The 14,152-nt window shown below is 43.2% G+C and overlaps 1 protein-coding gene across 4 annotated transcripts in view; it reads left to right on the plus strand.

Annotated features, from left to right (window-relative positions):
• The window catches only part of LOC112229503 (engulfment and cell motility protein 1-like), a 224,269-nt gene that overhangs the window by 39,861 nt on the left and 170,256 nt on the right, over nt 1-14,152 (plus strand). For 2 of the 4 annotated variants that reach the window (XM_042310110.1, XM_042310107.1), the window contains exon 1: nt 13,707-13,969. The exons of 1 other annotated variant lie outside the window; for it this stretch is intronic. The gene's annotated coding sequence lies outside the window, so the exon portion shown is untranslated. Of the gene's footprint in view, nt 1-13,706; nt 13,970-14,152 lie in introns of those variants that run through there. One more of the 4 variants, XM_042310105.1, reaches the window with a different exon arrangement.

The following is a 14,152-nucleotide window of genomic DNA, read 5'->3' on the forward strand; positions in this document are numbered from 1 at the left end:
CAGATTATATGCAACACAGGACACGCTAGATAATATCTAGTAATAACATCAATCATGTGTAGTTAACTAATGATTATGATTGATTGTTTTTTATAAGATAATTTTAATGCTAGCTAGCAACTTACCTTGGCTTACTGCATTTGCGTAACAGTCTCCTTGTGGAGTGCAACGAGAGAGAGGCAGGTTGTTATTGCGTTGGACTAGTTAACTGTAAGGTTGCAAGATTGAATCCCCGAGCTGACAAGGTGAAAATGTGTCTTTCTGCCCCTGAACGAGGCATTTAACCCACCGTACCTAGGCAGTCATTGAAAATAAGAATGTGTTCTTAACTGACTTGCTTTGTTAAATAAAGGTGTAAAAAAAATAAAATAAAAAAAAATAATTAAATCGGCAAATCGCCACCCAAAAATATTTCCGATTGTTATGAAAACTGAAATCGGCCCTAATTAATCGGCCATTCCGATTTAATCGGTCGACCTCTAATATGTAGTGTATATCTACAGAAATAAGACAGATCCTGCTTCTGTTGCCTGTTTGTTTGTTTAATTAATACTGATTCCAGCCTCTCTGGTATTATTAATAACTTATTTAGTGTTTACACTTCTAAATTGTCTGAAATTATATTTATAATAACAATAAACTTAATTTTTCTTGATATCCTTGTTATTACTTTATTATAATTGTTATTATAATAAGTAATGTCATTGTCATCAGTAGGCTTAGTATAGCAGCCTTGTATAACCACCAATGAGCTGTAGGCCTAAGAGCGCATACTGTTTAGAGGGTGCCGAAGAGGATGGCTGACGGTCTACATGCCCGTAACCAATTATGCTATTTTGTTGTTGTTTTTGCGTTGTTTGTAACTTTAATTTTTTACCTTATTTTGAACATAATGTTGCTGCTACCGTCTCTTATGACGAAAATAACTTCTGGACATCCGAACTGGGATTACAACAAACTGGAAGAAGCTTTTTCCTTTAACGAGTCCGACGAGAAAGATATACTGCTATCCCGGGAACAGCCCAGATCCCCGTCATTTGCGTGAGGAAAAGAGGACTCTGATTGCGCTGCCTTTTGAGAATCCGTAGGCGAGAGAGAACTCCCATTGCCATCAATTCTGCTTGCTAAAATGCAGTCATTGGAAAATAAAATGGATGACCTATGATTATCCTACATTAAGAACTGTAATATCTTATAATTTACTGAGTCGTGACTGAACGACGACAAATAATATAGAGCTGGAGGGATTTTCAATGCACCTGCAGAGCAGAGAAGCAACGTCTGGTAAGACGAGGGGTGGGAGTGTTTGTCTTTTGTCAATAACAGCTGGTGCGCGATGTCTAATATTAAAGAAGCCTCAAGGTATTTCTCGCCAGAGGTAGAGTACCTTATGATAAGCTGTAGACCACATTATCTACCAAGAGTTCTCATCTATATTATTCGTAGCCGTCTATTTACCACCACAGACCGATGCCGGCACTAAGACCACACCCAACCAACTCTAGGCCATAAGCAAACAAGAAAATGCTCACCCAGAAGTTGCACTCTTAGTGGCCAGGGACTTTAATGCAGGCAAACTTAAATCAGTTTTACCAAATTTTTACCACATGTCACATGTGCAACCAGAGGGAGAAAAAAAACTCTAGACCATCTTTACTCCACACACAGAGATGCATAAAAGCTCTCCCTTACCCTCCATTTGTCAAATCATAATTATATCCTCCTGATTCCTGCTTACAAGCAAAAACTAAAGCAGGAAGTACCAGTGACTCGCTCAATATGGACGTGGTCAGATGACGCGGATGCTACTCTACAAGACTGTTTTGCCTGCGCAGACTGGAATATTTTCCTGGATTCATCCAATGGCATTGGCGTACACCACCTCAGTCACTGGCTTCATCAATAAGTGCATCGATGACGTCGTCCCCACAGTGACCGTACATACATATCCCAACCAGAAGTCATGGATAACAGGCAACATCTGCACCGAGCTAAAGGCTAGAGCTGCCGCTTTCAAGGAGTCGGACACTAATCCGGACGACTATAAGAAATCCTGCTATGCCCGCAGACGAACAATCATACAAGCAAAACGTCAATACAGGATTAAGATTGAATCCTACGACACCAGCTCTGACGCTCGTCGGATGTGGCAGGGCTTGAAAACTATTACGGACTACAAAGGGAAACCCAGACAAGCTAAATGCCTTTTTATGCTCACTTCGAGGCAAGCGACACTGAAACATGCACCTGCCGTTCTGGATGACTGTGTCATAACGCTCTCGGTAGCCAATGTGAGCAAGACCTTTTAAACGGGTCAACATTCACAAAGCCGTGGGGCCAGATGGATTACCAAGATTTGTACACAAAGCATGCGTGGACCAACTGGCAAATGTCTTCACTGAAATGTTCAACCTCTCCCTGAAAGTCTGTAATACGTAAATGTTTCAAGCAGACCACCATAGTCCCTGTGCCCAAGGAAGCGAAGGTAACCTGCCCAAATGATTACCACCCCGTAGCACTCACGTCATGGTCCAAACACACCAAGACAGTCGTGAAGAGGGTACGACAACACCTTTTCCCCCTCAGGAGACTGAAAAGATTTGGCATGGGTCCCCAGATCCTCAAAGTTATATAACTGCACCATCGAGAGCATCCTGACTGGTTGCATCACCGCCTGGTATGGTGACTACTCGGCATCCGACCGTAAGGCGCTACAGAGGGTACTGTGTACGGCCCAGTACATCACTGGGGACAAGCTTCCTGCCATCAGGACCTATATACTAGACGGTGTCAGAAGAAAGACCCAAAAATTGTCAGACTCCAGTCACCCAAGTCATAGACTGTTTTCTCTGCTACCGCACGGCAAGCGATACCGTAGAGCCAAGTCTAGACCAAAAAGCTCCTTAACAGTTTCTACCCCCCCAAGCCATAAGACTGCTGATCCATTGATCAAATGGCCTCCGGACTATTACGTTGTTTACCCCCCTCTCCATTTGTTTTGTACACGGCTGCTACTCTCTGTTTATTATCTATGCATAGTCACTTCACCCCTACCTGACTCGGTACCGGTACCCCCTGTATAGAGCCTCGTTACTTTTCATTATTTTTTACTTTAGTTTATTTGCTAAATATTTTCTTAAATCTTAAGGGCTTGTAAGTAAGCATTAAGGTAAGGTCTACACTTGATGTATTCGGCGCATGTGACAAATAAAGTTTGATTTAATACCGTAATTTACTTAAGCCTATATTTCAATACTTACAGGATATAGGCTACTGTATCAATCATTCGTTCATGTCATCACACATCATACGAAACATTTGTGATTTGAAATGCAATGAAGCATTTTAGTTTTTAAAATAACCAAGTGACCCATGAATAATTAGCATAAACAATAGGTTACATAAACTTCCATTTCGGCGACTGTGTTAGGCTTTGCTGTAATAAAGGCTTAGAATTGATTTAGTGTTTATTGTTCTCTCTTTCTCTTCAAAAGTAGTACACTTTGTAGGGAATAGGGTGCCAAACTCCCTGACTGTCTTCATACAAGGCTAGAGGCACATTTGGGTGTTGTTATAGAAGCAGTACCTGTGCTTTGATCCTTTTGTGAAGACCACACATTAACTATTGTATGATTTTTTTTCTTTTTTTCTGGGTAAATTTATGGAGATCATTCAATAAGGAACTGAGTGCTATAAAAAATAAGACTTTGGCTGACGATAAACTCAGTAGCACATTGACTGGGGATATGCCTTTCACCTCTTGTTTTTAATTTACATTTTTATTTAACCTTTAATTGTTAGCGCCCACACATACTGTAGGAAAATACTTGATTGATGTAATTTTTTCACTGGCCCATATATGATCTTCTGCTTGCTGTTCATTGGCTTGGCTACACCCCACGAACAACCCTTTAAACATTACATTCTATATTCAACAGTTTCTTTTTACATCCTCAAGGCCTGCCAAAAGCTCACTCTCAGTTTTGTAAAGTGTTTGAGTGCCCATATACACTTCTGGTTAGGGGCTGCATCAGTCATGTGCCCTTTGGGGCTGCATCAGTCATGTGCCCTTTGGGGCTGCATCAGTCATGTGCCCTTTGGGGCTGCATCAGTCATGTGCCCTTTGGGGCTGCATCAGTCATGTGCCCTTTGGGGCTGCATCAGTCATGTGCCCTTTGGGGCTGCATCAGTCATGTGCCCTTTGGGGCTGCATCAGTCATGTGCCCTTTGGGGCTGCATCAGTCATGTGCCCTTTGGGGCTGCATCAGTCATGTGCCCTTTGGGGCTGCATCAGTCATGTGCCCTTTGGGGCTGCATCAGTCATGTGCCCTTTGGGGCTGCATCAGTCATGTGCCCTTTGGGGCTGCATCAGTCATGTGCCCTTTGGGGCTGCATCAGTCATGTGCCCTTTGGGGCTGCATCAGTCATGTGCCCTTTGGGGCTGCATCAGTCATGTGCCCTTTGGGGCTGCATCAGTCATGTGCCCTTTGGGGCTGCATCAGTCATGTGCCCTTTGGGGCTGCATCAGTCATGTGCCCTTTGGGGCTGCATCAGTCATGTGCCCTTTGGGGCTGCATCAGTCATGTGCCCTTTGGGGCTGCATCAGTCATGTGCCCTTTGGGGCTGCATCAGTCATGTGCCCTTTGGGGCTGCATCAGTCATGTGCCCTTTGGGGCTGCATCAGTCATGTGCCCTTGGGGCTGCATCAGTCATGTGCCCTTTGGGGCTGCATCAGTCATGTGCCCTTTGGGGCTGCATCAGTCATGTGCCCTTTGGGGCTGCATCAGTCATGTGCCCTTTGGGGCTGCATCAGTCATGTGCCCTTTGGGGCTGCATCAGTCATGTGCCCTTTGGGGCTGCATCAGTCATGTGCCCTTTGGGGCTGCATCAGTCATGTGCCCTTTGGGGCTGCATCAGTCATGTGCCCTTTGGGGCTGCATCAGTCATGTGCCCTTTGGGGCTGCATCAGTCATGTGGAATAATTAAAAATAGACTGAGCGTCAGTCCACAGTGGTTTTCTCTGCCTTCTGAAGGGTAATTTTAGCCATTTGGGGAAGTTGCATCTCGCACTTTGAAACTTCCGATTCAGGCCCTGTTCGAAAGCTATAACAATGAATCCTCCTTTCTTTCCATTCCTTGAACAAATCCCAGATCTGACATGGCTGGATTGGTGAAACCTATGTGATAGAACCATTGCTTATAACCATTGCCTAACTATTTGTGTTATTACTAGCGTCCTTTCCAGTGTACTTGTAGATGAAGCTGCCTCACGCTACAGAAACAGGAGATGGGCTCCAGCCCTACGAGTCGTTCTGACTCAGATAAGGCTCACTGACACTTAATGATTTATCAGTTATTAGGCATTACTTACAGGTATGGGAGGAAGGAAAGGGGTGTTATTTGTTGTTGGTGTAAGTATTTGAACAAGGCCCTAGTCAGTACAGGAGATATCTGACCTTGATGCTTCAAGCTCTAGGGCTCCAATATCACTATACTGAGAGAATGGATGGTATGAATAAACAGATTCATTATTTATGGGTAATGTAGTCTACTAGGCATACAGGAAGCCACAGAATACAGCAAACTAAACATAGCTGCCTATTGTCGGGTTACTACAGTGGGTTCAGGACATTCAGTCCAATGGACTAGCCCCGGCATACTCTTTGCTAGCACTGAGCTGTGTGTGCCAAATAAAGTGAAAGCAGAGGCTGAGGCACCACTGTAGAGAGCGGGTAGTATTGATTTGCCCTACAGAGTTACATGCACCGATTACACAATAGACAAAAATGGTACTGCCAGACCGATTACTTAATGCATTGTTTTTTTTTCCCCCCCCGACTCAAACCACTGTTTCCTAAACTGAGCTGTGCCATTAAGGGTTTATTAATAGAATGTTTTTATTTGAACAAATACCTGTTTTTTTTGTTTTTATTCGCCCCCTCTTAGAAAAGCCAACCACTTAGTGACGCACTGCACGACCGAGCCAGAGGGAGATAGATGGAGAGAGAAACAGAGATAAGGGTGAGGGGTTTCTCCTTCTGAATGTAGTTTTTTTCTGCTGTTGGTCCCTCTTATTTCTATGCCTCTCGCTTCCACATACCACCACCTCCCTGTGTCCTCCTCCCATGGAACCAGTCCCCTGTTACCATGACTCCCACAGACCAACCAAAAAAAACATTCATCCAGGGCCAAGGTCATGTGCCCCCCCCACACACACACACACACTCATAGAGGGCTCGAGCCGAGCGTTAATTTTCTATGTTCAGGGTGGCTCGCTGACCTGGTTTGTGTTGGAGGATGCCCCCGATGATCTAAGGTCAGCAAGATTTGATGATGGCTGCTCAAGAGGAAGAGTGGGTCAGAGAAGTCACTACCACTTGATATTCCACGTTTCCCCCTCAAGTGCTTCTGGATGCGTGTTTCTCCTGATGTTGTTCCATATGATGTAATGTTGTGTTGAGACTGAGAGAAATCGAAACACCACTGCTACACACGTCTCTAGAGCTCTGATGTTCAAGCTCTATGAGGCTAATAAACATTGTCCTCTAATGTTATTTGGATGTGTTTAAACCCCTTCCTTCTACTAGACTAATATTAGAAATAGAAAAAATAAAATGAAAACCCTGGAATGCGTAGGTGTGCCCAAACTTTTGACTGGTACTGTATCTCAATGTCTGTTTTGAGGGCTCTGAGTTTTTCCCGACGTGACCTGACTAAGAGAAATTCCAGACCCCAGTGATGAACTCCAGCTAGGCCTGGTGGTGGTTGTGGTTTGTCTAGGTATTAAGAGCTCACATTCCATATCACCGAGCTTGCTCCTCCTCAAACATGCCGGACCTCCTTTCCAAACCCCTTCACTAATCTCCCAGCTATGTAAATTACACATCACTGTTAGCCTTAGAGCTGCAAACAGCAACAATAGCCTTGAGTCTTCTGGGCTGTGTAACAAATTGCACCCTATTCCCTACATAGTGCACTTCTTTTGACCAGAGACCATATGGGCCCTGGTCAAAAGTAGTTTGTAAAATCATTGTAACTCTCTGTACCAGTGGAGGCTGCTGAGGGAGGGATGGCTCATAATAGTGGCTGAAACAGAGCAAATGGAATTGCATCAAACACATGGAAACTATGTTTGATGTATGTGATACCATTCCACTCCAGCCATTACCATGAGCCCGTCCTCGACAAATGAAGGTGTCACCAACCTCCTGTGCACTGTACCGCTACGGGCTGTGGCGTTTGGTATTACCCGCTTTCCCTCTACAAATAAGAGCAGTCTTTTTCCGTTTCAGTAAATGTGGTTAGAATATTGAACTGTGGAACTCTATGGAACTTTATTCCACATCAAGTAACTCATACAAGCAGTAAAATTACATGAAAAAAAACGGATAAAAATATACCTTATGGAACAAGGGGGGATTGTGAAGCAACACAAACAGGCACAGACACATTCATACAAACACACGATAACATACACACACGTACACATGGATTTTGTGTTGTAGAAATGTGGTAGTAGGGGCCTGAGGGCACACACTTAATGTGTTGTGAATGCATTGTAATGTTTTTAAAATTGTATAACTGGCTTCATTTTGCTGCACCCCATGAAGATAAGCTGCTGCCTTGTCAGGAACTAATGAGAATTTCTAATAAATACTAATACAATATTATTATTATTATTATCCCCTTTCCAAGCCTTAGTCAGTGTGTTTCTTTCTCACCCACCCCACACTGTTTTAGTTGTTACATTTCCCCTCTTGCCTATGAGTCTTTATTGGGTTTGACATTAGTGACTCGTGACTGAGTTAGGTTTGTAAGTGTGCCACAGTTCCATGCATATGGCTCATTGCTTGAGACACTTGATATTCACTCTCTCTCTTACACACACACACACACACACACACACCTCAATTTGTTATTTGGCTGTGTTTTAGGTAAACCCCCTTGCTCTCCATCTGATTGCCCCTATCCCCACAGTGGTGTTTGTGTGTGACCTGGTTTGTGTTTCCTGCTGAGCCGAGGAGCCCTGCAGCAGAAGGTCACACAGTCGGAGTGACTCACTGAAGCCTGAGGGTCCTGTCTGTCTCATGCTCCATCTGCCCCCCCCCTCTCTCCTCTCCTCTCTCGCTCTCTCCTGTTTACATCAGTGGAGGCTCCTCAGAGAAGGAAGGGGAGGACCATCCTCCTCAGTGAATTTCATAAAAAATAGTGAAGCATTAAAAAAGTAATTATTTTTTAGATTAAATTATACTAAATTAAAGGCTGTAACAGACCCAAAAAAGTATTGGTTGACCAAGAGTCGTCGGGTCTATTTGAAATGTGAAATGTTTCCATATATAGACATATCCAATGTGTTTTAATCAAATCAACCATATGCACTGAGCTTGTCTGATGCTTTAAGTGCGCTGTTTGACACACAAAGGGAGGGAGTCCGACCGCAATTGATTTGTTTGTGCCAGGCCTGGGCTCAGACTTTCTGCACTGTGTTTTTTGTGTGTTGTTTTTTTTAACGGAGATTGACTGTGACTAGCACCCGTTGTCTCTCGCTCTCCTCCCTGCTGCAGCGACCACCACAGAACATCATGTGTTTTTATAGTGTTCTCTCTCTCCTCCCTGCTGCAGTGACCACCACAGAACATCAAGTGTTTATAGTGTTGTCTCTCTCTTCCTGCTGCAGCGACCACCACAGAATATCAAGTGTTTTTATAGTGTTGTCTCTCTCTCCTCCCTGCTGCAGTGACCACCACAGAACATCAACAGTGTTTATAGTGTTGTTTCGCTCTCCTCCCTGCTGCAGCGACCACCACAGAACATCAACAGTGTTTATCGCACTGTCCGTGTTGCTGAAGCTGCAACATAATTAAGGGGTCTGAATACTTTATGAATGCACTGTACAGTGTACTAAAAGTATTAAAAGTAAATGTAATTGCTAAAATATACTTAAGTATCAAAGGTAAAAGTGTGAATAATTTCCAATTCCTTATATTAGCAAACCAGAAGACATTATTTTCTTTACAGATAGCCAGGGGCACACTCCAATACAGACATAATTTACAAAAAAAGAATTTGTGTTTAGTGAGTCCGCCAGATCAGGGGCAGTAGGGATGACCAGGGATGTTGTCTTGATAAGTGTGTGAATTGGACAATATTCCTGTCCTGCTGAGCATTCAAAATATAATGAGGACCTTTGGTTATCAGGGCAAATGTATGGAGTAAAAAATACATTATCTTTAGGAATGTAGTGGAGTAAAAGTTGTCAAAAATATAAATAGTTACCCCAAAAACCTTCTTAATTAGTACTTTAAAGTATTTTATAGAAGGACTTTACACCACTGATTGTAGATATGTAGTGGACTAATAATGTGTTGTATTGTAGTGGGGTAATAATGTCCTGTATGATGTACAGTTTTTTAAATATATTTTTTTAAAGAAGTGTGATGTAATTTCCTTAGTCTTGTTTAGACCCCAGGAAGAGTAGCTGCTGCCTTGACAGGAACTATTGGGGATCCTTAATAAATATAAATACACGACAGACTCAAAATATGTCCCAAATGGCACCCTATTTCATATTTAGTGCACTACTTTTCAGCAGGGTCCACTGTGTAGGGAATAGGGTGCCGTTTGGGACGCAGTCTCTAAGTGCACCGACTTAGCAGTTGGATTATGGAGGATAAAAGGTTGGGTAAGGAGGCCCGTTATGGGTTGAAGATGACTAGACCAGGAAGTTGCCCCATTCCAACATTAACGCATATCAGAATAATAAAAACATTGCGATTGGTAACTGATGCTTATGTGTAGGCTGGGAAAGTGGGAGATGCATCATGGGAGATGCATCATATCACATCTCATTATTTTAATAGCTACCATTGCATTGTTATAACAAAGAACATAGTAACTAGTAAAGCCCTAGTTGTGTGTGCTGCTTGGCACTTAGTTAGATCATTTTTGTGTGTGGGCTTGTTTCCACTTCAGCAGCACTGTAAAGTTAATGTGCCTGTTTTTAGCATCTTCCCACAGGGAATCCCTAACCGTGTGACTTTCCCTTCCCTGTCAAGGACTCTTCTGAGTGGGGACAAGTCCCCACATTCCCCAAGGCTCATTCTAGGGAGAGTTTGAGGAGAGAACAATGCAGTACATCGCTGTAGGCTAATTGGTTTCCTTAGCATATGCGCTCATCTCCAAGGAGACAGCGTCTCGCTAGCGCGCTATGCTAGCTCTGTGGTGGGCAGGGAAGACCAGGAGGAAAGAGCAGGCTGTGTTTTTAGATCTGCTTGTTTGGGCCGTGTGGAGAACTACTTTGGGGAGCGATGAAGTAGTGGTGTACTTTTTTTTTTTTTTTTTGCCTGGTAAAATATATGTTATGATAGTAGCTCCTCTGGTTTTGGGGTATCTGGAATTGCTGTAGCTCACGGTGTGTGGATCACGACCACTGGGGCTTGGCAATTAACATAGCAGAAGATTTCCCCCTCGCAACAGATTGCACTGAATGTAGGCCTTACTGACAGACAAATGACCCAATAAGGTACAGTACAATCCCAGCTAACACAGAACATTCCCGTGACGTTCACTAAAGGATATTTTGTATCTTTAATTTTTTATTTTTTAAAATATTTTTTACAAATAACGTTGCCACAATGTTCTGAGAACCAACATTTGATAGATTGGATATCTGTGCCTGTCTGGGACAATTGTATGATAACATTTGTAAATGTCAAACTGCGAGTGGTGGGGTTAAATGCTGTTAAAAGAGATTGTGGTGAAATGTTTTTTTGAAAGACATTGTGTGAAAAAGCTGAGCTCTTATGGCCCACTAGACCAGTGGGGTTTGGTGCTGTTTAAAATGAGGGAGCATGGCCTTCTTTCTATTACAGCATATTGGATGACTGCTATTCATATTCCATTCACCCAGCTCAATGTAACATGGATAGGTTTAGGCTACTAAACTCAGCAACAACAAAAACACGTCCCTTTTTCAGGACCCTGTCTCTCAAAGATAATCTTTCAAAATCCAAATATTTTCACAGATCTTCATTGTAAAGGGTTTAAACACTGTTTCCCATGCTTGTTCAATGAACCATAAACAATTAATGAACATGCACCTGTGGAACGGTTACACCGAGGCCTGTACTCTGGAGCGGGATCGATTTGGAGGGGGAGGGTCCGTCATGGTCTGGGGCGGTGTGTCACAGCATCATCGGACTGAGCTTATTGTCATTGCAGGCAATCTCAACGCTGTGCGTTACAGGGAAGACATCCTCCTCCCTCATGTGGTACCCTTCCTGCAGGCTCATCCTGACATGACCCTCCATCATGACAATGCCACCAGCCATACTGTTCGTTCTGTGCGTGATTTCCTGCAAGACAGGAATGTCCGTGTTCTGCCATGGCCAGCGAAGAGCCCAGATCTCAATCCCATTGAGCACCCCTGGGACCTGTTGGATTGGAGGGTGAGGGCAAGGGCTATTCCCCCCCAGAAATGTCCGGGAACTTGCAGGTGCCTTGGAGGAGTGGGGTAACATCTCACAGCAAGAACAGGCAAATCTGGTGCAGTCCATGAGGAGGAGATGCACTGCAGTACTTAATGCAGCTGGTGGCTACACCAGATACTGTTACTTTTGATTTTGACCCCCCCTTTGTTCAGGGAAACATTATTCCATTTCTGTTTGTCACATGTCTGTGGAACTTGTTCAGTTTATGTCTCAGTTGTTTAAACTTATCCTCATACAAATATTTAGACATGTTAAGTTTGCTGAAAATATACACAGTTGACAGTGAGAGGACATTTCTTTTTTTGCTGAGTTTACATACGTGATACTCGCATTCTCCTTACACCCATATGAGGTTGCTACAACGTAGCCTATGAATGAAAGTTTACAACGTAGATGCACAGGTCAAGAGAAACATTTGAGTAATCAAGATGACAGACGGTGACACATACAATATCGCCTTTGCAGACTCTTGCCTGCGTTTGGCTGATCTAGGCTGCAACCATTAATCCAATAGTTTCAAATGAGTTTCTATTGGACAGATTCTGGTATGTTTAGCCCCTTTTTGTTCAATTTGCTTCCGTTTAAGAAACGTTTTTCAACAGAATTGGCGGAATGAATAACCCTGAACACCCCTGATCACACGCAAACACAGTTCACTTTCCTAGCAGCCACATGAAAACAACATGATCACTTTTCTAATTGAATAATTAATTATCAGATCTACTCAATCTCCTTTCGCTTGTGGACTTCAGTGCACAACACATCAGCTGTCTGTGACCAAGCTAAAAAAAACTTTCCAAGCCAAACCATCATAACCATTGACCGTTACACACAGCCTACATCATTGTCACCATATTAGCTAACATCATAGTCAACATAACTACTTCAACTAATGCAGTAGTAAACCCGCTACAATCATGCAGTACAGTGTACAGTCAGCAAGCAGTTTAGCAGTTACACCTGCAGGCCCCTGGGGCAATACATTTATTCAAACCAAAAGCTTACCTTGACTTGGATGAGTTCCAGTGTTGGATAACCATAGCCAGCTAGCTAACATAGCATCCCTCTCATTTGAGCTGGGTGTTTCAGTAGGCTAAACTAGCTAGCTGCATTCACTAGTTAAGTGAAAGTGAAAAAAAATACAAAATATAGCACTCGCTCACTCTTATTTTTGAAGAAATTAATTTGTTCAAAACTATTTTATTTTTCTCTCGGAGTCAACTACTCACATTTTATGCACTGCACCCAACACTTAGTTCATTGAGGTTGTAATGTTAAGATCCTGTCAGGGTTTGGCTCATTCTACCAGTTGTGCATAGAGTCTACTGCATCAGTGAGGCAAGAGGGCAGGCAGAGGTGGAAGAGAGAGTTTGGCTACGTCCCAAATGGTCACGTCCCTAATGGCCGCCTATTCCCTATATAGTGCACTGGGCCCTTGTCAAAAGTTGCGCACTGCATAGGAAATAGGGTGCCTTTTGGAACGCAACCGTTGTGGTGGTGGGTAATCGCCATGGCTCCCTCTGCTCAGAGCTCTGACTTTTCCTTTCCAACAATAATGATCGTTTCCTCAGCTAAAACCACAGCATTGGTTGGACTGAGACAACTGGTATTTACAGTGAATGAGCTTTTCAGGAGAAGATGCACCACAGAATGAATTCCTAACACAACAATGACAAATTCCATTCATGTCACTACAAGTAAAGAATGTTGTAGTGACATGAATGGAATTTTGGTCATTGTTGTGTTAGGAATTCATTCTGTGGTAAAGTGGCCATGTGTTAAGGGATTTGAATACCTTACGTCACTCTTTCATTTATCTAGTTCTCCTTGAAAAGTTTTGGTGTCTTGCTCTGTGTTTTATCCAGGCCTATGACTTGACACCACATCAGGGTAACGTTCAGTAGGGAAACGTTGTGGAATGTTGCAGATAGATGATACCTTATTCCACATGTCAGAGGCATCTTTGTTCAACATACTATATGTCTATATCTGAACATTTCCCACCGTTGTGCCATGCTGAATGTGGCCCAGTACATGTAGTTATAAAGTATAGCTGTGAGTGTGACACATTGTTTTTCAGGTTGAGGTAACTTCCTGTGAGCAAGGTCTTCAGTCTCCTTCCACTTCTCGGATTCGTTTGTCTCATCTTTGAATTTTGCCGCTTTTTTTACCCGTCTGTGTCGCTACAGACCGGTTTCCTCTTCTCTAGACAAACGCCTACTTCCTCCTCCTGTTAACCTCTCTCTAATTCTTTCTTTTGCTCTTTTTCCGTGCTCAAGGCAAGACACTGTGAAGTTTAGTTTAAAACCATTGATTCTGTGACTGCTGGACCCATAAGGATTTATTTTGTATTTGTGGCTAGCTAGTGTTAGTGTAATTCATTTTTTGTGTAGTTTTGTTGTTGTGGATTTGAAAGAAGACGTGTTGGAGGCAGGACCAGCAGGTTGAACTCACTAGCTGGTTGTCGTTAAGGTTTCCGGGTGAGTCCTCGGTCTTCTTCTTTTTGTGTACTGTACTCACTGCTCAGGTTGGAAAGGGGTGCATTGGGCCGAAGGGTGTGGCCCTAATTTAAGGGCTCTTTTCCTTTGCCCTCCTCACCCTCTGTGTCCTCTAACCCTTTGGGCATAGACCCGGTTCAGACCATATAATTAGAATAACTACAC

Source organism: Oncorhynchus tshawytscha, linkage group LG31 (assembly GCF_018296145.1).
Source record: "Oncorhynchus tshawytscha isolate Ot180627B linkage group LG31, Otsh_v2.0, whole genome shotgun sequence".
Classification (NCBI taxonomy): domain Eukaryota; kingdom Metazoa; phylum Chordata; class Actinopteri; order Salmoniformes; family Salmonidae; genus Oncorhynchus; species Oncorhynchus tshawytscha.